At 41.0% G+C, this 10,163-nt stretch overlaps 1 protein-coding gene across 1 annotated transcript in view; it reads right to left on the reverse strand.

The window, feature by feature from the left end:
* LOC107093830 (neural-cadherin-like) overlaps nucleotides 1–10,163 on the reverse strand; it is a 501,663-nt gene that overhangs the window by 308,160 nt on the left and 183,340 nt on the right. The window lies entirely within an intron of this gene.

The following is a 10,163-nucleotide window of genomic DNA, read 5'->3' on the forward strand; positions in this document are numbered from 1 at the left end:
GTGTGTGTATGTGTGAAGAACTGCATACTACTTGGTTGTAAAATAATTGCTCTTATGGCTTTGTCAAACTGCTGCCTACCTTTGTGCAAGAAAATGACTAAAACAAAGTGAATTCAGTAGAACCTTTTATTGCCTACCTGGAAGTTTTTATTTAAGAGAAATGGACATCATACATGCAGCTACATGCGATTTACAGAGCGTGTCGTGGACTACAGATGTTTTTATTTAAAGTCATTGATGATTTCAGTTTTAATTCCTCAGTTAACTTTTTTCCCTTTATGCACCATAAGATGAAGCAGATTTCGTTGTATCTGATTCTGGTCCAAAGTCCAGAACAAGACAGCAGATCCAGGGAAACTCTAACTCCTGTCGGTTTCTCTCTATGGAGGCTGTTAGAAGGAAACTTAATGTGCCATCTCGCCCTCTGCTTCACCCCATGCACAGCTTCTCCTGGCCATAAACTTTTAGCTGAGTATTGAGCCCTGAGTGATAGCTTACAGCACAAGCTGCCAAGTCCAGGTCACAGACCTCTCAACATTTACAGCAGGAAGTCCACTTAGAGGCTCTGCCTCATCTGACTGAGCTGCTTTCCATCTGTTGTCTGTTTGAAAACTATTTTGGGAAAATTAACAGATTCTTTTATTTGATGTGAAACTTAAAAGTCGGTTGAAAAATATTTCTTCTATTTTATTGTTCATAGAAGAAGAAACTGACACAAGTATAAGAAGGAGAGACAGTCCATAAAAAGGAAATCCATAGCAACCTAAACAAGTTTAAAAAGAAGAGTGGTAGATTTGTTATGAACTGGGATGAATGAGTGTTTGATATCACCGTGCAGAAAATTGGGCCATCTACCATTCAAAAGGACTGTTTGAATTTAGACCACAGGCAGTCTGCCTGAGGTACCGTGTTCTGTCAGATCAGCATACCACATCAGAACAGCATACCTATGGTAAATATGCATGCACAAGACGTCAGATTTATGTTTATCTCTTTAGTTTTGTAAGAAAAATAGACTTTAAACTACCTTGACGGGTGTGTATCCCTTTAGTCTTTTACAAAAAAAGTATTTATATCCATTCCTATAAAACAATTTAGATAGGAAAATTTCATTGATGTCTTGCATAAAGTCAACTACAGATAAGCTAAACACCGTAGACCCTTCAGGGTTTTCTGCAAGAGGACATAATCCATGATATCATCAATTACTACAAGTAGTCTTGACCCAATAATACATATCAGTCCTAAATCAATTACTCTACTGCCACCATATTTAAAGTGGAAGAAGATTTTCTAACATCTGCTTTACACCCAGTAAAGTTAGCCTTCTGTTTGCCAGGTAACAAACAATATCAATAGTTTTTATGGCAGATGCTGGATAGTCTGTCCCTGCAGTTAGAGGAGAACTGAACCTTTTCTGAACCTGAAGATTTTCACTGGTCTTTTTGGGAAAACATGAACACTGTCTTTAACTGAGGTGGGTGAGGTCTACTACTGTTATCTTGTTCTGTTTTTGTGGATAATAGTTAGAATGAAACCCACTTCACTAGAAATGTCTGTAACAGAAATTGCTGTTGTTAAATCCTTAGCAACAGCTATAACCTTATTTAACCAGTGCTCAAAAACTACATCCATATTGCCTGGCAAAAATGCTGCGTTCTGCAAAACAGGAGCAGATGGAAACCAGCGAGATTAAGGACAGTCTTTATCTGCTTCAGAATCCTGAATGATTTTTTTTTGTATAAAATTATCCTTCAGCAACTGCAAAGGGAAAGACTGGAGTGCTCCTCCCCTGTGGAACCAACTACCAGTTTTAGTCTGTGAGGCAGACACCCTGTCTACTTTTAAGGCTAGGCTTAAAACTTTCCTTTTTGATAAAGCTTATAGTTAGAGTGGCTCAGGTTNTGTCTACTTTTAAGGCTAGGCTTAAAACTTTCCTTTTTGATAAAGCTTATAGTTAGAGTGGCTCAGGTTATCCTGAGCTATCTCTATAGTTATACTGCTATAGGCTTAGAGTGTTGGACGACAAAGGGACCCCGATTTCAGTCGATGCAATCAACTGCTTTTCCTTAGATAGAAAACTTTGAATCAATTTGACTGTGTGATCTGGTGATCTGTCGAGTGCCTTGACATGACGTGTTGTGAATTGGCGCTATAGAAATAAACTGAATTGAATTGAAAGAAAAATTGGAAAAATAGGGCAACAGTAAACCTCTACACCCTCTTTTAGACATGACTCCAAAAAAAATCCATGTTCTGGTATTACAAGCGCAGCAATAATGTCGAAAAACAGGAAGGCCTAGACCACCCTCAGCAGTAGGTTTCTGTAGCTGAGACTTTGAGATTCGAAGGTGTGAATTATAATGGAATTGATCATCTTAAAAAAAGAAGCAGTGAGATAAATGGGTATATTTTGAAAAGAGTTGTCAATTTCGGGATAACCACCATCTTGATAACATTAACATTCCATGGCTAGTGCAAATACTAACGGTGAGAGACAAAACTCCACTCTGGTTCTGCGATGTAATAAAAAGAGGCAGGCCTGTCATGATTAGTCAAAACTGAGGATTTGGGGTGAGCGTAGAGCATTTTTAATAATGTCATACACTTATCACCAAAATCAAATTTTTGGAAAACCAAAAACAAATTGTCCTACTCAATTTGATCGAATGCCTGCTGAGCATCCAATGAAATAACTGCAGAAGCAGGAAGGTTGGTCAGATACATAACATGTACGAGTCGACGAGTGTTTAAAAAAGCATACCTGTTAGGGATGAAGCCAGTCTGTACAGGATAGATCAGGCAAGTAAGTAGCTAAAACTTTTGAAATTGTTTTTTTGGTCGCAGTTTAGTAAGCCTAAATGATGGAATGAGGCAACATTAGAGCAAACCCTGCCTTTCTTCATAAGAAGACAGATATTAGCATTATATAAACAGTAGGAAATACTCCCTCCCTAACAGAAGAGTTCACCATCCGCAGAAGAACCAGATCCAAATGACTTCTATAGAATTCTATTTGAAACCCATCTGAACCACAAGCCTTACCAAAAGATAATGAACATATTGCACATTTAATTTCTTCAACTGTGAAATTAGAGTCCATGTCTACCTTGGTGGATTAATCCAGAACGGGTACATTTAAATTATTTAGGAAGTCTTTAGTATCAGAACTTGTAGCGGTAGTCTTGGAAGTGTATAGATGGCTGTAATAATTGAAAAAGGGGTACTTTATGAGTTTAGGGTCAGTTAACAATAGCCCAGAGGGGGAAGACATTTTAAATATAGCTCTATCTACCAGTGTGCCTTTTATTTGTCTGGAGTGCAATCTATCAGGCCTGTCCCCTCGTTCAAAATGTTTTTTGTTTAGGTCTAAAAATGTAATTACCAAATTGTTCCCCAAGCATGTGATTGTACTCAGATTTTATCTTCTCGATAGCAGTGACTATATTTTTGGGTTCCTCGAAAACAGCCAATTTAGCCTGAATATCTGCAAGACGCTGTAATCTGGCTTTTTTGACTGAAGCCTGATAAGAAAAAATATTTACCCTTAATGCTACTTTAAATGACTCCCACAAAACTGAGTCAGATACCTTTCCGTTGGCAAAAAAACCCCTGAAAATCTGAGATTTTTGGCAGAAACATAGTCCTGAAATGATTGATCATAATAGATAGCGGGGATACCTATCCAATTAAAAAAAGGAGCAGAAAGATTAAAGTGAATCTGTAGTAAGAGGGGGGTGTGATCTGAAATTAAGATTTTTTGATACATTGAGCTATCTGTATGTGAAATAGGTTAAAAATCAATTAAAAGGGGTTAATTCTGGTAAAACTATCATGGGAGGGGGAAAAAAGAGTATTTGCGATCAGAAGGATGCTGAAGCCTCCAGATATCAACTAAATTGAATGACTTCATGAGATTATTTAGAACCGCCACTGATTTCAAACAAGAAGCAACTTTATTGGAGTATGTATCTAGCAATGGATTGAGATAAGTCATCTCCTATAATTATGTCCCTACTATTTTATTATGCAACAATCTCAAATATCTTGCAGAAAAAATCGGGACAGTCATAATTCGGGGCTTAAATATTTAATAAAACCACAGGGATGGAACTGATATTGCCTGTGACAAGCACATATCTCCTCCCTGAATCTGCAGACATGGAGTTAAAGATAAATGGAATGGATCTGGAATAAGGATTGGGACCGCCCTAGCCTTGGAAGAACAATTTGACTGGTAAACCTGTAACACCCATGAAGATTTCAACCTTCTCTGCTCATTTGGCTGAATATGCCTCTCCTGAAGAAAGACAATATCGGATGAAAGTAATTTTAAATGTGAAAACACCTTAGCTCTTTTAAGCACTTTACCAAGCCCTCTACAGTTCCAGGAGACAATCTGCATTTATCATAACATAAAAACAGCAGCTGTCAAGGTGAACAGAAAAGAACACAGCAGGTTTAACAACAACAGAAAAAACACAAAATCGTCAAAACTCACCCCAGCCGCAACAGGAACTAAGCGGCACATCCCTTCATCCGTGTTTACCTCCAGAAGAACTATATAAGTGTTAATGTGCACCAAGGCTTGAATTAATATTCATGTAGAACATTTAATAAAGTCAGTCAATATGAGACAATAAATTGACAAACCACATCAGTCTGTGAGGGGAAGGTTTTCACAGTTACATTTAGAGACACTTGCAGCTTGGCAGGAAAAAGGAAGGGACATTTGGCTCCAGCTTCCACCCGTCTTTTCCTCACAGTATTGAATGCCTGGAGCTGTACTACAACTTCCGCCGTGTAGTCTGGGAAGATGAAGATTTTCTGGCCGTGGCACAGCAGCTGGGTTTGTTGTTGACACAGCCCCAGAATATTCATCACTTCGTGGTCATTGTGCACTCTGGCGATGATAATTCGAGGTCGTTCACTAGAAAGTGGCTTGGCTCTCATGGTGTGTCCTATCGGCTTGGGAAAGTTGTCCTGTCCCAGCAGCTCTGAGATTAACTTAGATGAAACGAACTCTGCAGGATGGCCACCTTCTTCTCCTTCCTTGAGACCAACAATCTGTCCCTGCAGTCAGTGGAGGACTGAACCTTGGGAGGGAACGACAGTTTTAAAAAGGCTGTTAGCCGCTGCAGGTTGCCTTCAGCTCCCAAACACGGGCATCTGTAATGGATAGAGCTGCATCTATGTCATCTACGGTAGTGGACCTCACTGTTCTCTGTCTGCAGGGTTGTCTGCATGGTTCCATGGGTCCATAGTCCTGTCATGGTTCCAAGAGTGTGTAATCCTGTTAAAGTTCCAAGAATGTCTAGTCCTGTCATAGTTCCAAGGGTCCGCAGTGTTGTCCTGGCTTCCAGGGTCCGTAGTCCTGCCATGGTTCCAAGGGTACATGGTCCTGTCATAGTTCCAAGGGTCCGTAGTCTTGTTGAGGCTCCCAGGGTCCACAGTCCTGTCATAGTTCCAAGGGTCTGTAGTCCTGTCATGGTTCCAAGGATCCGTAGTATTGTCATGGTTCCAGGCTTCTCTGGCTCCATGTAGAGCCCCAGCTATTAGAGCCAAAGCCTGCAATCTCTGGGCAGGAGTGTGGGTTCCATCTGACTCATGGTTGATATCCTAGCTTCCTAGATTTCTGCCTCAGCTGACTTCCAGCACGAAGTCTTCAATGACGTCACCAGTCTCCCGCACATAATTGTTGCTGGCTTTTAGCACATCATCTTTGCCAATATCTCAGACTCCCAAGACTCCTACTCTGGCTGCCAAAAACGTTTCTGCCCTGGCCTCGTTGACCTCCCTTCTAATCTTTTCAGACCTTCCCCATGGTCCATCTGAACTGAACTCAATGATTAGGTGTTCAAGTGGGGTTATCCTCTGTCCCTGAGCCCCACCCTCCTCAACTCCTGTTCCACTTGGGGACACATCATGGTCGGTTGCCTAAACTCTATGGTCTCATCCAAGACTGCTGTGTGCTATTCATCTGTTCGTATAAGTTTGCTGTTTTCACAACAATAAAAAAATCTCTCATCTCATCAGAGTAATTAAGTGTCTGTAGTGTTTTTTTTAATCAAAGGCGATGCCGGGGAGGTGGGGGGTTTTGGGGATGGGGGATTTACCATTATGCAATACTAGTCAGTTGCCCAGGGCCCCAAAATCCTTTCACTAAAATGCCATCAAAAAGCTTATTATGTTAAGTGTGCCTCAGCCCCCTCAACCCCCCCGACCCCACCCCCACCCCCCATTAGTGTCCACCATATTGGATCAGTCCATTTGCTGCATATGTTCAGAAAGGTCCAAACAGACACCAGCAAACCATTTGAAATAAACAAGAGCAGTGTTGCCAACTTAGCACTTTTCTCGCCATATATAGCGACTTTTCAGACACCTCTAGTACTTTAATTTTTAAAAAGCGCCTAGTGCCAAATCTAGCGACTTTTTTCAGCTACTGGAGACTTTGGCGACAACATATAAAAGCAGCGAACTCTGCTCTCCAGAGCAAGTAGATTGGTAACCCCGCCTCCTGCTCTCCTCTATCTTGTCTGTGAAAAGAAGGACTGGGTTATTTACTATTACCGTCACTGCATCAGCTAAGTGAGCTTAATGTTTGGAGAAAATTTTTCATTACTTTTGAGACAGCATGAAAAGTCAGCTGAGTACAAAACAAAGATAGGAAAACAACAAGAAAAGGGACAAGAAGAGAGGGACAAAACCTAGAACAAATAATGGATGTCTATTCTATTAACATTTCTCTATCTGTATAATAGGTCTGTTTTATGTGTTGTCTTCTCAATTCAGAGGGCCCCCTGCCTGCCTTTGCTTATTGCCCCAAATTTCCTAAATCCGCCCCTGATCAAAAGGTAAAGAAAACCATAGCAATGCACGGATATCTTTAGGTCTACTCTGTTCAGAGTGGGCCTGCTTTGATTACAGAGCTCAACATGTGAACGCTACCTTTACACAGAAATCACAATGCAGCAGAAACATGACAGCTGCTCCTCTGGGTAAAGTGGGCTGTTGAGTGAGATCTCTGTGGACAGGAGTTGTTTTTCTAACACATCCCACAGATGCTCTGTGGATTTGATGTACGGGAAGCTGGAATGCTTTGTAAACACCTTGACTGGTTTCTGGAATGCTGTGAGTAGCTGTTGTTGTTCGGAAACTCTGTGTGGGTGTTACTCGTTTATCTGTTATCAATCTATAGACCTTTAAACCCCAAAGTGAATTGATGAATAGATCCACTGTCATTTTAGTCTCAGTATAAATCTACTTGTTTTATGAACACTTGAAAGGTTTGTGGAAAATATTAGTGAACAAACAGCATCATAAATAACAGCATCTGTTCGAACCATCGATAAAAAAAAATGTTTTTCACAACCGTAAACCCACCAAGAGATGGCAAGTCCCATAAACTTACAGTTCAGACAGGTAGAGCATGAATCAGCGAAGCTCACGATAACTCAGGAGGAAGAGCAGAGAGCCAACGCTCAGATGTGGGAATTTATTGACAAAAACACTATCAGGCATGTCCCCCATAAATCCGGCCTCTGGAGGAGAGGTGCAAGGAAGCTATTTTAACAGTGTTTCCATTAAAGGTTTTATTTGCCCATTTTAAAGTTTGCAGTAAGAAAGGCTGATAAAAACGACTTGATTTAAAATAACTCCCTCGGTTTCATAAAAAGGTTGTTCTTTTGAGGTGTTTTTTTGGGTTTTGCTAAAAGGTTAATTTGCTAAACAGGACATGGAAGCACATTTACACAGTAAGGTCTAAACCTTTAACTACTCAGCTGTTTTAGCTGTGGCTCTTTTGCTTGGATGTGCATTAGGATGGGTATGTAACATCGGTTAGTATGACATGAGGTAACAGAACAATTACAGCAACCCATTCCCGAAAACTCTCCATGTTTCTGAGATGTGTGGTTCATGCTAGTTGGCTAAATAGACAGGCAATAGATTGCATAATGTTAACGCCAGTGGCGGCTGGCCAATAGAGGGTGACAGGGTGCCTTCCCACCCACCCAATGACCCTAATAAAATTATAAAAGTTTTTATAATTTCCTTTTTAATGAGAAATTTAAATATTTTGAAACATCAATCCATCCATCCACTTATTTTCCGTCACACTTATCCCAGTTGGGTTTGCAAGGGGTGCTGGTGCCTTTCTCCAGCTGTCTACGGACGACAGGCAGGGTACACCCTGGACAGATCACTAGTCCATCGCCATCCCAACACATAGACAAACAATTCACACACACACTCACACCAAAGGAGAATTAACACAGAAAACTAACCTAACAGTCATGTTTTTGGACTGTGGGAATGTGGATTCGAACCCGGAACCTTTTTGCAGTTCACTGTGCGACTGAGCAGCCCTATTTCGAAATATATTGATATATATTTTTAGATGTGCGAGATAGATATTTAATCCCTAATAACGAGTAAAGCATCATTTCATTTTTCGTAAGATTGGTGATGTATTTCCGACCTAGGAAGCAAGAATATTTTCCCATTCACTCTCGTTAAAAGTTGTACATGCGCAGTAGCTCCTTTCCAATACAAACGTATAGGAAGAAGACGTGAGAAAGAGAGAGACAGAGAGAGAGAGAGAGAGAGAGAGAGGTATGGCGCAAGAAACATCCTTTTCCAAGACCTGGTTTAGCCCCGAGGCTTGACTAACTGCATGCATCGAGGTTAAAGCTTTATTCTACTTGCCTCCTTTTTCAAACATCAGGATCTGACCCAGCATGGATAAAGATAAAGGTAGGACTGATTTAAAGCACTTTGTAGAAAAGGCAAAGAAAAATCTGTTGGCATCTGGAGGTCTGTCCACCTTTCTCCAACAGAGGGCGTTCTAGGTCTCCTGGAGCTGGAGCTGACTACCACACCTGTGGCTCGTGAGCTCATCAGGAGACCGGCATTTAAGGAGGGGCAGAGCAACACTCCGACGCCAGAGTGTTAAGCCAGTTATGGTTAGCAAACCTTAGCCGACCAGCCTGTCTGAATCTCTGACTTCCCTGAAGCCTGAATCTGAACCTAATCTGTTTTTGTCCTCTCTGCTTCTCAGGAAGATCCTGCCTGGAAACCTGAAACCTGGAAGAGTTTCTCAAGCGAGAAACCAAGCAGTCTGTTCTCAGGAGAACCCTGGAAATCCAACTCAGTCTCAAAACTGCCTGCCCGCTCTCAGTAAGAGCTGAGAGAGAAGCTCTGAACCTGCTCAGTAAGAGTAACTGCTCTGCCCTGCCTCTGCCTGCCTTCAGCCTCTGGACCCTCCTGGTGTCCCTCAGCTGCCGCTCAGCCTGAATCTCTGAACAGTGAACCCAGTCGTGACCAGTCCTGAATCTGATAACCCCCAGACCTGTTTATTTAATAAACCTTTGAACTTTTTCCCTGACTCCGGTTGTGTTCTGCATATGGGCTTGATACCCACCATGACAAAATCAACAATCAGGGATTCACATCGAAAACAATATAATATAGTCTACTTTTTCTACGTTTCAAATTTACATAGTTGTACTTAAATGATTCTCAGAAAAAAAATTGTTTTTATACATTTAAGAAATGGTTAATTGGTTTCTCTAAATTCTCCTTAGGTGTGAGTGTGTGTGTGAATGGTTGTTTGTCCTGTGTGTCTCTGTGTTGGCCTGCGATGGACTGGGGACCTGTCCAGGGTGGACCCTCTTGCCCGTAGACAGCTGTAGATAGGCACCAGCACCCCTCGCGACCCGAGCTGGGATAAGCCTGACAGAAAATGGATGGATATCAAAAAAATAGAAAGCTGACTAATAGCTTATTAAACTGGTAGATATATTTTTTTTTTTTTTTGCTTTGTGACACAATATTGGACCATGCTAAACACAGATCTACCTTCACAAAGCATCAAAAGGGAAACATTTATGCACAAAAAGTAAACCTGTACATGAAATTATGTTTTGTTTTTTATAATATATATTATTGTTGGCATTCATATAAACTTAGTGATAACTTAGTATAAATTTAATTGGTTTTTGGTATACCTCTATTTTAAATGTATAGCCCCCTGTGGAGAAAACTCCAATGCTAGCCCCAAACAGGTAGACATAAACACGCCTGATCGTTTTTTTCTTTCTATGGGCCGGATTTATCAAGATCCAATTTTGCGTGCAGTAATTTGCGCTCGCAAACTGGAA

Source organism: Cyprinodon variegatus, unplaced genomic scaffold, assembly GCF_000732505.1.
Source record: "Cyprinodon variegatus isolate N-32 unplaced genomic scaffold, C_variegatus-1.0 Scaffold448, whole genome shotgun sequence".
Lineage (NCBI taxonomy): Eukaryota > Metazoa > Chordata > Actinopteri > Cyprinodontiformes > Cyprinodontidae > Cyprinodon > Cyprinodon variegatus.